At 34.3% G+C, this 13,804-nt stretch overlaps 1 pseudogene; it reads right to left on the bottom strand.

Annotated features, from left to right (window-relative positions):
• Positions 1 to 13,341, bottom strand: part of LOC144250019 (RNA-binding protein EWS pseudogene) — a 37,506-nt pseudogene extending 24,165 nt beyond the window's left edge.
• Between the last annotated feature and the right edge of the window lie 463 nt (positions 13,342 to 13,804).

Raw genomic sequence — 13,804 nt, 5'->3', positions numbered from 1 at the left:
AAAATTATGACCAGGTCCTACTAATAATTAGAGACAAATGTGAGTGGACAAGCATATCATATCAAAATAGTGCATTTTTTTCATTTCTTGCATTTTTAAACATTAGTCACAACTTTGTTTCAATTTGTGGGAAACATTTAGTCATGGAATTTCATGTATAATTATTTATAACATGCTATCTTTACCTTCTCCATGGTCCTGGATGGCACATTCCTTATCCCAGCAGCTTGGGAGACTGAGATGGGAGGATCATGAGTTCAAAGCCAGCCTCAGCAACTTAGCAAGGTCCTAAGCAACTTAGTGAGGCCCGTCTCTAAATAAAAATCTGTATGTATACATAAAAGGTTGGGGATGTGGCTCAGTGGTTAAGTGCCTCTGGGTTCAATCTCCACTACCAGATAAAGAAAAAGCAAAGAAAAAGAAAGGGAAAGGAAATGATGCAGAGGAGAAATGAATAAATGAATGGGCCAGGTTGTGTAGGAACTTGGTTTTCATTTGTGGATTTTTGACAGAAGAGCAGACACATTGTTAGAGATCATTCTTTCTGAAATGGCTTAAATTTAAAGAGAGACTAGTCAGCAAAGTTTGTCACTTTTCTTCCGCCAAGTTCAATTACAAAGATGCATGGAGCATGCTGACAGAGACGTAGTTAGGCTTGGGGTTTTGCCAGGATGAGGAGGATATGTGCAAGAAAGCTGATAACAGTACCTTTTTTTGCAATTGTGGTAAAATATGCATAGTATACAATTCATCATTTAAACCCTTCCCATGTGTAGCGTTTAGGGGCATTAATATATTCGCATTGTCATGCAACCTCACCGGTCTCTTTCCTCAGAACTTCATCATCTTCCAAAACTGAATCTGTTCCCATTACACAAGAACTCCCCATCTCCCTTTTCCCCAACACCTGTCAACCATTACTTTACTTTCTGTCTCTATGAAGTTGACTAATTCATATCTCACATAAGTGTAATCATACAATCATTTTCCTTTTGCATCTGATTTATTTCACTCGGTATAATGTCTTCAAGGTCCATCTGTGTTTCAGCAAGTGCCAGCATTTCATTCTTTTTTAAGGCTGAATAATATTCCATAGTATGTATATACCATAGTTTAGTTTTTCATTCATCCATTGATGAACAGTTGAGTTGTTTCCAAGTTTTAGCTATTGTGAATGCTACTACTATGAATATTACTGTGTATACATCTGCTTAAGTCCCTACTTTTACTTCTTCTGCATATATACTCAGTGGAGGAATTGCTGAATCACATGGTAATTCTATGTTTAAGCTTTGAAGAACTGCCACTTTTTTCACAGTAGCTACACTACTTTATGTTTTTCACTACAATGTCCAGTCCTCCAGTTTCTCTGCAGCCTCACCCATACTTGCCATTTTATGTTTTCTCTTTTTAGTTTTTTATTAAAAATTAAATTCAAGTGGGTGTGAAGTAGTATTTCATTGTTTTGATTTGCATTTCCCAAATGAATAGTGATATTGAGCATCTTTTCAAGTATTTAGTGAACATTTACATATATTCTTTTGAGAGATGTCTATTCAACTATTTTGCCCATTTTTTAAAAAAAATATTTTTTAGTTGTCAATGGATATTTTTATTTTATTTATTCACACGTGGTGCTGAGGATTGAAACCAGGGCTTCACATGTGCCGGCAAGCACTCTACCACTGAGCCACAACTCCAGCCCAACTTTACCCATTTTTAAAGTTAGTTTATTTTTGTTGTTTTGAGGTATAGGAGCTGTTTATATATTCTGAGTATTAATCTCCTTAGAAATATGATTTGCAAATATTTTCTGTTGTTATTTGGACTGCTACTTCACCTGGTTCAATGTGTCCTTTGCTGTACAAAGGTTTAACATTTTGATGATATCTATTTTCCTTTTGTTGCCTATGTTTTTCTTGTCATGCACAGAAATCACTGGCAAAAAGAACGTTTTTTGTTTGTTTTGTTTTGATTTTTGTTTTTTACTTTTAAGAGTTTTATAGTTTCAGCATTCATACTTAGGCATTTCATTCTTTTGTTAATGAATTCAATTCTGAGTTCCTTTCTGATTTTGGTATAAAAAAGTATCCTCTTGCTTATAAATACATTTTTTCCAGTACTGTTTGTTGGAAAAACTGCCATTTTCCCTTAGAATGGTCTTGGCACCCTTGTGGAAGATGACTTGCCTATAAACATAAGGCATATTTGGGGGCTCTTGATTCTAGTCCACTGTCTATACATCTATCTTTATAGTAACACCACATGACTTTGTTGATTATAGATTTGTAGCAAATTTTGAAATCAGGAAGCATGAGACCTCAGCTATTTTTCAAGACTCTTTTTTGGCTATCCAGGGTTCCTTGAGATTCCATATGAATTTTAGGATTAGTTTTTATGTTTTCACAATTAAATGTTGGGGTTTTGATAACATGATGGGTAGTACAGATACTTGATGAAATGAACTCTTTAAATCTATGAACATGAATATTTATGCCTTCTTTATTTTTTTAACATTTTCTAGTTTTCAATGTACAGATCTCTTTTGTCCCATCAGTTAAGTTTATTTCTAAGCATTTAGTATTTTTGATGCTAATGTAAACAAAGTTATTTTCCCTTCAAATTGTCCACTGTTGCTGTATAGAACAACTGTTTTGTGTATTGGTTTTGTATTTCATGACCTCACTGAATTTATTTATTTGTTAGTTCTAAAAGATTTCTCTTGATGAATCTTTAGGTTTTTCTACATAAAAGATCATGTCGTCTGCTAAAAGACATAATTTTACTTTTTCCCATCCAATATACATACCTTTTATTTCTTTTTGCTTTCCTAAATGCTATGGCTAAAATTGACAGAGTGATAAAATTGGGTATCCTTTTCTTGTTCCTGATCTTAAAGGCAAGGAAACTTTCAGTTTTTCACCATTGAATATGATGTTAGCTGTGTGGTTTTCCTATATGGATTTTATTAGGTTGAGATAGATTCCTTCTATTCTTTCTCTAGTGTTGTTATCATGAAAAGGTGTTGAACTTTTCCAAATGCATTTTCTGTGTCAATTGAGATGATCATGTGGTCTTTGTTTTTCATTGTTGATGTGATGTGCTACTTAAATTTTCATATATTGAGCCATCCTTGGATTCCAGGAATAAATGAAAGTTTGTCACAATGTATAATCTTTTAAATAAGCTTTTTGAATTTAGTTTGCTAGTATTTTGTTAAGAATTTTTGCATCAAATTTCATCAAGGATATTGATCTGCAGTGCCCTTATCATGTTTTTGTGTGATTTTTCTGGCTTCATAGAATAAGCTAGGGAGTGTTGCCTCCTCCTCTAATTCTCAGAGGGTTTGGGAAAGATGGGTGTTAGTTAAATGACTATTAGAATTGATCAGTGAAGTTAGCTGGTCTCGGGCTTTTCTGGGTTGAAAACTTATGAGTACTGATTCAAATTCTTTACTTATTATAGTTCTGTATAGTTTCTGAGTTAGTTTCTATCATAGTCTGTATGTTTTGAGGTATTTGTCCATTTCCTCTGTTACCTAATATGTTGACATGTAATTTTTCATAGTACTCTCATATAGATTTTTTTATTTCTGCAAGCTTATTGGCAATATCTCCACTTTATTTTTTTATTTTAATCATTTGAATCTTATCTCTGTTTTTCCTAGGTACTCTAGCTAAAGTCAGTCAATTTTACTGATTATTTAAAAGAATTCTTAGTTTCATTGATTTTTCTCTATTGTTTTTCTATTCCTTATTTTATGTACCTTTGTTGGAACTTTTCTTTGTTTCCTATGGCCAACTTTCATTTTCCTATTAAGGTTTAAAGGTATTTTGTTTATTTGAGAACTTTTATCTTTTTCAATGTAAGCACTTAAAGTTGTAAATTTCCCTCTTAATATTGCTTTTGATGCTCTGCATAATTTTTGGCACGTTGAGTTTTCATTTTATTTGTCTCAAGATATTTCCAATTTCTAATTGTATTTCTTCTATGCCTTATTGCTTGTTTAAGACTGTGTTATTTAATTTTCACATATTTGTTCATTTTTCAATTTTCCTTCCATTATTGTCCTTTACTCCATTATCATTAGGAAAGATCTTTTATGGGATTTCAATTTTTAAAAAAATTTAAGGTTTTTTTTTTTTTTTTTTTTTTTTTGGTGGTCAACCATATGGCTCATTCTGGAGAATGTGCCATGTATACATTTTGTTATTAGGTAGAGTGTTCTGTGGATGTCTGTTAGGTCCAATTGGTGTTAATTTGAGTCTTTTTTTCATTATTAATGTTCTGTCTGATTTTTCACTCAGTTCTTTTTTTAAATTATTTCTTACATACATCACAATAGAGGAGTGCATTACATTCATGATTTTTTTTTGCATTACAATTCTTAATACACCTTATACCACAATTTATCAAATCTCTGTTTGTATATAAGGTATGTTGACACCAAAATCACATCTTCATACATGAATTTTGTATAATGATGACCATCTCCTTATGTACCATATAATATATAAACTTGGTAAGAAGGGACATTAAAATACGGGAGAGATAAAAGGAAAAACACAACATTGGACTGATGAAAGCATTATTAGAATCTAGTTACTAGAGAAAGGAAAGGAAAAACAGCAAATCATGATTGGAAAGAAATATAGCTGGAAATGAAATCATATTGTATTGCTAAGTGTAGATTGTGACCATATGAGCAATAGGCTACAATAGGCAGGATGACAATGTGGACAAAGTGAGAAGATCGATTCAGATCTGGACGCTGCGGATCCATTATATTGGATTGATGACCTCAATGGCTATGGAGTTACTGAGAATAAGAACCAGAAAAATGGTGGAAACAAATCATCAATAGCATGCATGTCATGTCTTCAAGGGGCCAGGAGGATTGTCAAGGAAGACAGTGGATTATGGCACCAAGATTGAGAAATATGTGGAGAAACCTGATTCCATAGGCTTCAAGGGAACTTGTTTATAGAATAATCTAGAAATAACAATGAGAAATCCCAATTCAGGAGCCATCACAGAAGATGTGAGTGAGAGAAAATTGCTATTATTTGAAAGAGCTGTAAGACTAATTATATCCCCAGCAAAAAAAAAAAAAAAAAAAAATCAGCTTCAATGACACGAACTTCTGTCAAAGAGATTGAAAAAAACAGAGATGATGCTAATGAGTTGACTGTGAATTTCAAAGCATATAGTAGGAGGCTTTAAATGTGCCAGTGAGGTGGTGAGATAGGAACACACGAAGGATGCAAAGAACACCATATGGGTTAGAGTGGGCATAAGGAAGGAGACACGGAACATAGTGTGCTTCTGTTTAGCAGAGGCAAGAGGAAAGGTAGGGCCGGCTGAGATTCTAACAGTGCACACACATAATCAGTCACGTCTCACACAGACCCCTTCCTTGAAATGGGTGGTCTCTTCTTTTCTTACAATAATGAAATATTGTCCACTTTCATATCATAGAAACACAGGACTGTAAAGATAATGATGGAAGATTTGTACAAAGGTAGTCTCACTGGAAGCAGGTAAATCTGATGAGCCTCCCTTTTCAGTTATATTCTGTGATGAGCTCTATAAGATAGATATCTGAAAAGAATTATTGAGTAAAAGTGTATGAGCATTTTTAAAATAATGACTATTTCTAAAAAAAATCATTATCTTTTAAAAATATTATATAAGACAACTAGAACAAAAAACGAGGGAAAGAACACAAATTCTACCACTCAGAAAATAAACACCTTAAATAAGATATAATTTTAAAAGATAGGTCTATGTATATGCAGACAGATAAAGAATTAGAACATGTTTTATTAAAATGTTGTGATAGTTCAACCTGACACAGTGGCTCACACCTGTAATTCCTGTGATTCAGGAGGCTAAGGTAGGAGGATCACAGTTTGAGGACAGTCTCAGCAACTGAGCAAGGCTCTGAGCAACTTAGTGAGAACCTGTTTCAAAATTAAAAAAAAAAAAAAATTAAAAGGGTTGGGGATGTAGCCAGTGCTAGAGCGCTCTTGAGTTCAATTACCAGTACAAACTGAAAAGAAAATAAAATGTGATAATTTCTTCACAGGTTTTGTTTTCGTATTTAAAAGCTGAACTTTGTTTCATTAAATTTAAAATAAAAGATGATAAAACAAAATAAAGGAAGCTAGAACTTTTGATAAATACTTTTACATGGAAAATAAATTATTTTCTAAAAGTATCACCCCAAAATGATTAATGCAAATGTTAAAACATTGAATTTACTATTTTAAGTACATGTGTGAATTTTAGGCACCACTTACTCTCCACCAAGGATGATATTTAAGTGAAGGTGACCAATAGCTGATGCAATTTTGAATAATTTCACAGCAGTGCAAAGCATCTACTCCCATTCAGAATCCCAATGATCATCCTAAACAATGTGCATTCTGTACATTCATTCTGCTCTTACTGAGCGGGGTTGGCCCATCTGTAAAATTAGTGACATTTCTACTGCTGATATGAAAATGTGGTCTATAAAACTGGAATCCTCTTGTACCCAATTTTTCCTACAGTGTTATGTTTAGAACTTGAAGTCTTTAATATAATAGGCAAGAACTGTGTAACTTAATCTTTAAAAGTTCAATGAATGAAATGGTGAATTTAGTCACTAATTCATGAAATCACTGAGTGAATTGCATGTAAAACAACCCTGTCTCTCACAGTTAATGTTAGCAGTTATCATCACTGTCTCACAGAAGGAAATAAGTAATATCCAGGGGAGTGTTACTTATCTTTGGGTAGCCAAAGCATAAATATCACAGAGACAAAATGAGATGTAAGAGTACATCAAATAAGAAAGGAGAAATTAACAGATACAAAACAAACAAAAAAGGAATGACAACAACAACAAAATTAAAATTCTAAAATTAAGCTATTTATTTTTCTGACTAAATGGAAGAATAAATTGTATGAATCCTAAATGTTGAGTTTGGTGATTTTTTTATAGGTATATGACACTATAAGTACCATATAAATCAGAATATATTTACAGTTACCTGGAAGGCACTAAGTTGGGTCACTCCAGTCAGTCAAGGTATCTTAACCTCTGTTCTGAACTTCATATAAATGAAATGTTACCCTTATATACTTTTTTGCATCTAGTTTCTTTCATTCCACATGGTGCCTATGAGAATCATTCACATTATTATTTGTGAATTATTCATATTATTATTTGTCTTTTCACCCCATTGCTGTAAAGAATTCTATTATATGAATATATTACAATTTATTTGTCTTATTGATGGACTTTTAGATTGTTTCCATTTTGGAGCCACTATAAATAAAGCTTCTATTATAAAATTTGCATCTATGTCTGATAAAAGACAGAAACACTTAGTATTTGGTACTAACCAAGGAGTGGAGTTGCAGTGTTAAAGGGCATATGCATGTTTAGTTTTAGTTAGATATTGTCAAACAATTTCACAACTAATTGAAACAATTTACACTCCTACCTAGCAATATCAGAGAGCTGTCTTTGTGCCACATCCTTGTCAAATCTTGATATTGGCCTTTGTTTTTTAGCTGACCTGATAGGAGGTGAATTATATATTATTGTGATTTTAATTTGCAATTTTATGATGGATATTGAAGTTGGACATCTATTTATATGCATCTGAATCATTCAGATATCTTTTCCCAGGAAATTTTTGAAGCACTAAGTCTATTCATAAAACACTGGACTGCATATTTATTTATGTACTTATTAAATCTTTCATATGAGTGATCTATCATCCATCTCCAATTGTGCATATAAGATCAGAATCAGAGTTTACATTTTTAAAAATTTCCTGCAGAGATTCTTTTGATACAATATCATTGATTCAATTGAAGGGGGCCTTTGCTGTATTTCAGGGGGTAAACTTTCTGGGCCCTTTTTCTAATGAATTTGATGATTTGTCTGTTCTTGTGCAATAGAAAGCACACTGTCTTTATTTCTATGACTTCATACTATCCTCCTTCAAGATTACCTAGGATTTCTAGGTGTCTGAGATTTGGACACAGAGTTTAGAATCAGCCAAATACATTCCCCAAATCATTCTGCCCCTCTGTAACACTGGCAAAAAGGTAGTTTGCTGAAAACTGTCAACTACACTGCGAACTTCATAAGTTATTATTGAAGTCCCTTAAAATATGTTTCAAACCTGTTTTCTGGCCTTCTTTTCCAGTTACTCCTCTTCATTAGCCTCGCACTGTCCCCAGTGTCTTTATTTAAATCCCCTGCATCTGCCATTGACAGCTGCTTCCCCAGCTGGAAGGCTAGAGAGCATTCAGTGCTTCCTGCACATCTAAGTCTGACTTCTGCTTCTAAAGTTTCCATTTCCATGTTCAAATCCCACTTTCCCAAAACAGCTTTCTCCCTCCCCACCAGCCCCTGTTGAACTCCATCATCTGATCTCCCACTGTAGATGCTTCTTAAATCAAAAATAGTTTGGACTAGTCACTTATAGCCTTATATTTTTAGATATTCCTTTATGGGACAACATTTGGCAGGAATCCTATCTACAGAATTTTTCACCCTTGATAAACCTAAAGCTGCTGCTTGTACGTATAAGGTGTTGAATGAACAAATAACCACAGATTGCTTGGGCTGCAGAACTTTTAAAGCCAGGATAGTGAAATCAGCATTTGCACTATCATGGTAAAAAAAAAAAAAATGCAAAGTGAAATTAAAATCTATGTGGCTATTTGGGAGTTTGACTTTTATTTTCTGTTGCCTGCTAGGACCTGGGATGAATACCTGTGCATCTCTGTCTGTAACTTGTCTTCTTGTGTGTATGTTTTTTTGTGTGTGTGTGGTTGAAAAATATTGGGAATTTCATGAAGAAATTATGTTTTATGCACCACCACAGGAAAAGGTTTTTTGCAGTATAAACTATTCCAATGTGAAATAGCATATTCAAATCATTTAAAAATAGTGATGGTGCATAGAAGGAAAACGTCAAGGATTTGGTTTAAGTGTGCTATATGTGCTTTTAGAAAAAGAGTACATTATTAAGCTTAGGTCTCTGAAAATTAATTAAACTTTTAAAAAAGTTTGAAACAGTTTTATTTTAAGAGCTAGAAGTGCAGTAAAATTATCTTTTTTCCCCTTACTACTCTATATCCTTAATTTCAACAGGCTACATACTAATTCTAATAATCTTGTAATTAATAAAGATCTCTTGAAATTTATTCTAATTAAAAGCAGCCCTTATATCTCTGAACAGTAATGTGCATTTGAACAAAACAATGTAGTTTTAAAATAAGCTTATTTCTATCATTTTATGAGGAAAAGAGAAGACTGAAGAAAGGGGATATGCTAATTATCAAATATCGAAAGTAAATAGCTCCATTATAAATTACTATCATGTTCTGAGTAACTGAGCAAATAAGATTTCTTCATTTTAATCAAAGACTTATAGGTGACACTGTGTTTTTTAATTCATTTTTTATTTTTTGCTTTTCTGGAACTTCATTACTAAAAGTATATCTGAGGAATGGGTAAAGTTTTATTTAAAGTTAATCAACTGAAATCTGAAAGTGAATATCTTTAACATTATTTTAACAAAGTGAAATTTTTAAAATTGAAATATTTTATCCTAGCTATGGCCATAAAAGAGCTGACTTTAAATGACAAATGGGGGTTGGAAATGTGGCTCAGTGGTAGAACACTTACCTATCATGGGTGAGACCTCAGGCTCAATCCCCAGTACCACAAAGACAGAAAAGAAAAACAGTGTATTAAAAGAGAAATCAGTGAGAGTCAACCCTTGTTAAAGAAAATGTGTTTAGTCATTTAAGCCAATATATAAAATAGTCCCTAAAATGTATAGAATTGGAACCATAAATAGATAAGCCAAATTGAGGAAATTATAGACCAAGGTCACTAAGCAAAAATGAGCATAATCAGTAAGACATAGAATTATTATTAGAATTCTTAGTTGCCTGATTAATTCACAAGGTCACACTTTTAATACTCAAAAAGTTTGTAGAAATGTTGAATTTCGCATTCATTGCAATAGTCTCTTTACTATGATTGCTCAAGAATACATGTTTATCCCTCCTAGCATCTTACAAAAAACATTCTCTTTCAATTGAAAAGTCCAATTTGATAGTGGAATTAGGTCACTTTAGTTTTCATAGTCCCTGAGATTAACTGAGGTCTAATTTGACTACAAATTCAGTATACTTTCTCCCAGCCTGTATACAGGTAATTTTATTGTACTGGATCTTTCAAAAAGGTGGAAGGTGGCCAGTTACACTTATTTATTGAACACTTTTTGTGTTAGGTATCTCAGGAGGTTGGTAAGGCACATTAATCCATATACAATTTAAGGAAAAGTTAGTTGGGGAAAGAGAATAGATCAAGTTAAAATATAATACCAAGAAGTAGAATATGCACCATAATGGGAACACAACTCTAATGCAAGCACAGCTGACTGAAGAGAGACACTATGGAGAATGAAGACTAGTGTTTTTAGGGAAGATGATGGAGAAAAAGTATTTTGAAATAGGATAGAAACTAGGCTTAAAGGTGCATCTCTGTAATCCCAGGAACTCGGGAGGCTGAGGCAGGAGGATCACAAGTTTAAGATTAGCCTCAGCAACTTAGTGAGACCCTCTCTCAAAATAAAGAACAAAAAGGGCTGGGTATGTAGCTTAGTGATAGAATGCTCCTGGGTTCAATCCCCACTACCTAAGTAAATAAATAAATGTATTAACAGAGGCCAGTGCAGGGCAGAAGGCTGTTCATATACATGTATGTTTATGAGGATTGATTCTGATTTATGTATGAATATGATCCATTGCCAACTATTATTAATCATTAATGAGAAAATTTAAACCAGAGTGTGGGATGGTTGGCATATTCATTATATGATATTATTTTCTTAGTGTGACCATTGATTTTGATGCTGATGTCATTTATAGTACCAGAAAATTGTTTTGCTCCTTCACATGAGACTTTTGATCCCATGTTGACTTCTATTATATATGATACTCTGACCTCTACAAAAATTGAAGACTGGAGATTCAAATGAGCTTAGTTTTTCCTTTTCTTTTCAAAGAAATGTTGGCCAGAGCTAAGAAATATATGGAAGTGACAAACCTCAAAAAAATTAATGTCAGCAACCACCGCCCAGGATTCTGGGGACTGCCCAAAGGTGTGTGTGTGTTTCCCTCTCCTTTCTGTGGGTGTTCTGAGCTTTCCCCGCTAATGGTAATTATAAGTCAAAGAGGAATGTGGATAGTTAAAGAATGAGAGTTGCCATATACAAAACTTTTAAATGTTATTTTTAAATTTTAATTATAAAATCCATTCCATCCATATGGAGTAGGCCTGAAGTTCAATGATTCAAACTAAGATTTTACTCTCCTTTACATTTTTATTCTTAAAAAAAGTCTTTCCTCCCTTAAATGGATGTGCCAAACTTTTATTCCTTTTTTTTTTAATGAATTAAAGGACCAAAGAAATGTCGTCTACTGTCAGCAGACATTGTGGTGGGCATTTTGGATGCAAAATATAAATCTTCAAAAATGTCCATACCATTACATAGTTCACTTTGTCCCTGACTTTGTTTTGACAATTTTCTAGATTAGTCCAAACAGGCACATTAACCACAAGGGAAATGTCTTCAATTATAATATTCTTCTAAGTGAGGAGTCCAGAGTCCACTCAAGAAAGCAATTAACTACAAATGTTTCTGAGAACAAACGTTGTGCTAGATAAATAAAACAGAATTCCTCCCACCAGGGATCTTATTATCTGCTACCTTGCTATGACCTAGATCAAGATTCCTGGTATTTCACAATATAGTGTGAATTGTGTCCCTTAAGTATTTAGCAGAATCAACAAGTACATTGGTTAAGACAACCAAAAGAAAATACACCCAAGCATTACTTGAGGCGGTCAATTTGGTATGGAGGAAAATCTCTTTTCAGGAGTAGATATAAATGAAGAGTTGCCCTGATAGTTATAGGTTTTAGGTGTCTATGTTTGACCTATAGAATTAAGTCCAACAGACTTGCATCAGATCTGGGATACAGAAGCACAAACCATGTCAGGTAAGGATGATGTCACTGGAAACCCACAGCCCATCTGTAATCCATCTCCTTGAAAATATTATTTGATAGTATTTGAAAGAAAAAAGTTCTCAAAGTAATTTTGTCTTCAATATTATTATAGTCCTTAAGAAAAAGATGACAGTCTACCACTTAGAAAACATTGCTCTTAATGATTACTTATTTGCATGAAATCTTAACATACTGAATTCTATAATTGCTCAACTTCCTCACTAAAATTGCCTAAATTTATTTCTGCACAAACATAATATGCCTATGGTTTTGAAAAAAAAATGCATCCTACTAATAACACTAACGAAACTTATTGCAATCTTTCCTGCCAAGATAATGAGGAAAATCATACGTGGGCCACTCTTAAATTACATATTGTGAATAATAAATTTTCTTTCTATCAGTCCTGATTTTTCCCCAATGCACTGTGCAATTTATGGTTCCATTCATTCCTCTGAATTGTTTTTGCTATCACTGATATTAAAAATTTCTAGCAAGAATTGTATAGACTTTGGTTAGGGAGAAAAGGCAGCATTTCACACATTTAATGTGTACTAATGGAAAATACATGGACACAGACATTATTAATTTATTAAGATTATTCAAGGGCAGAGAGAAACAACGTGATCAGTCAAAAGGGAAGTATGATCACGGAATGAAAATAAATTACAGCAGGCAAAATGCCTATTATGAGGGAATTTCCCACAACCCCTTTGTCCAGGCATCTAAAGTGTGACGTGGTCTTCTGGCACCATTTCCTGGAGGATCGTCATAGCGTGGGTGGCTTACACTTCATACTCCCCTCCAAATGAAATCAGGGAATGCCACTTCTGGACGATAGAGCTCTTATCCGTTGCAAATCCTTTGATTACACTGAATTAGCCAGAGACTTAGGAAAGGAAAAATGAATAGGCCCCCAATATCATACACATAATGACATAATGACCAGCATACACCAAATGTCCTCTCTGCATTCTCACAGTGTCATATTGTCTTCACATCCTCTGGCCATATCCTGGTTCCTCTGTTTTGCCCCACCAGGTCCTGAGCACTTCTGAAAGCCCCACGTGATTTAGTCGCCTTTGTCACCTCTCCAGCGCCCATGACAGTGACATGCAGAGCACAGGCACTGCAGACACGCTTACTGCTCCTCTGCTCACAGGGATCCCGTGGTTGCCTGTTGATGTGCTTTCCCTCCAGTCTGGGCTGTCTACGGAGAGGCTGAGGCTGCCATCTATGCCAGCGCATGTCCTCCCGTCCTACAGTAGTTCACACACCAAGGGACTGTGTCTTCAAGGTGACATCTTTTCTCAGGAGATCTGTGCAGTCATAAAATGGGGCTTGCATCCTGACAGCCTCCTATGGCAGCACCCCCAGCTCTGGGGGCAGGGAGGAGGGGGTTCCTTATGCTTCTGTCCCAGTCTTGTGCTTTGGAGACTGGGAAGGATCATGTGCCTTGGCTTTGTAGACTTTCTGTCGGATTTCTAACATCTTTTATGCCTGGGTTGGAGATCCCTGCTCAAAAGTGTTCCATGGGAAAGAGCAAAGTGGATTGGTACGGCAGAGCTTCCTGTTCATGTATACTAGCTCGTAATTGTGGAGCTCCATGAAATAGTACATAAGCATTAAATTCTTTCAATAATTCATATGGTTCAACATGAAATTATGCTATGAAACCAATAAGCAGAACTGATTTAAAACAACAACAACA

The sequence above is a fragment of the Urocitellus parryii genome, chromosome 13 (assembly GCF_045843805.1).
Source record: "Urocitellus parryii isolate mUroPar1 chromosome 13, mUroPar1.hap1, whole genome shotgun sequence".
Lineage (NCBI taxonomy): Eukaryota > Metazoa > Chordata > Mammalia > Rodentia > Sciuridae > Urocitellus > Urocitellus parryii.
This window is presented reverse-complemented; position numbering and strand designations above follow the sequence as displayed.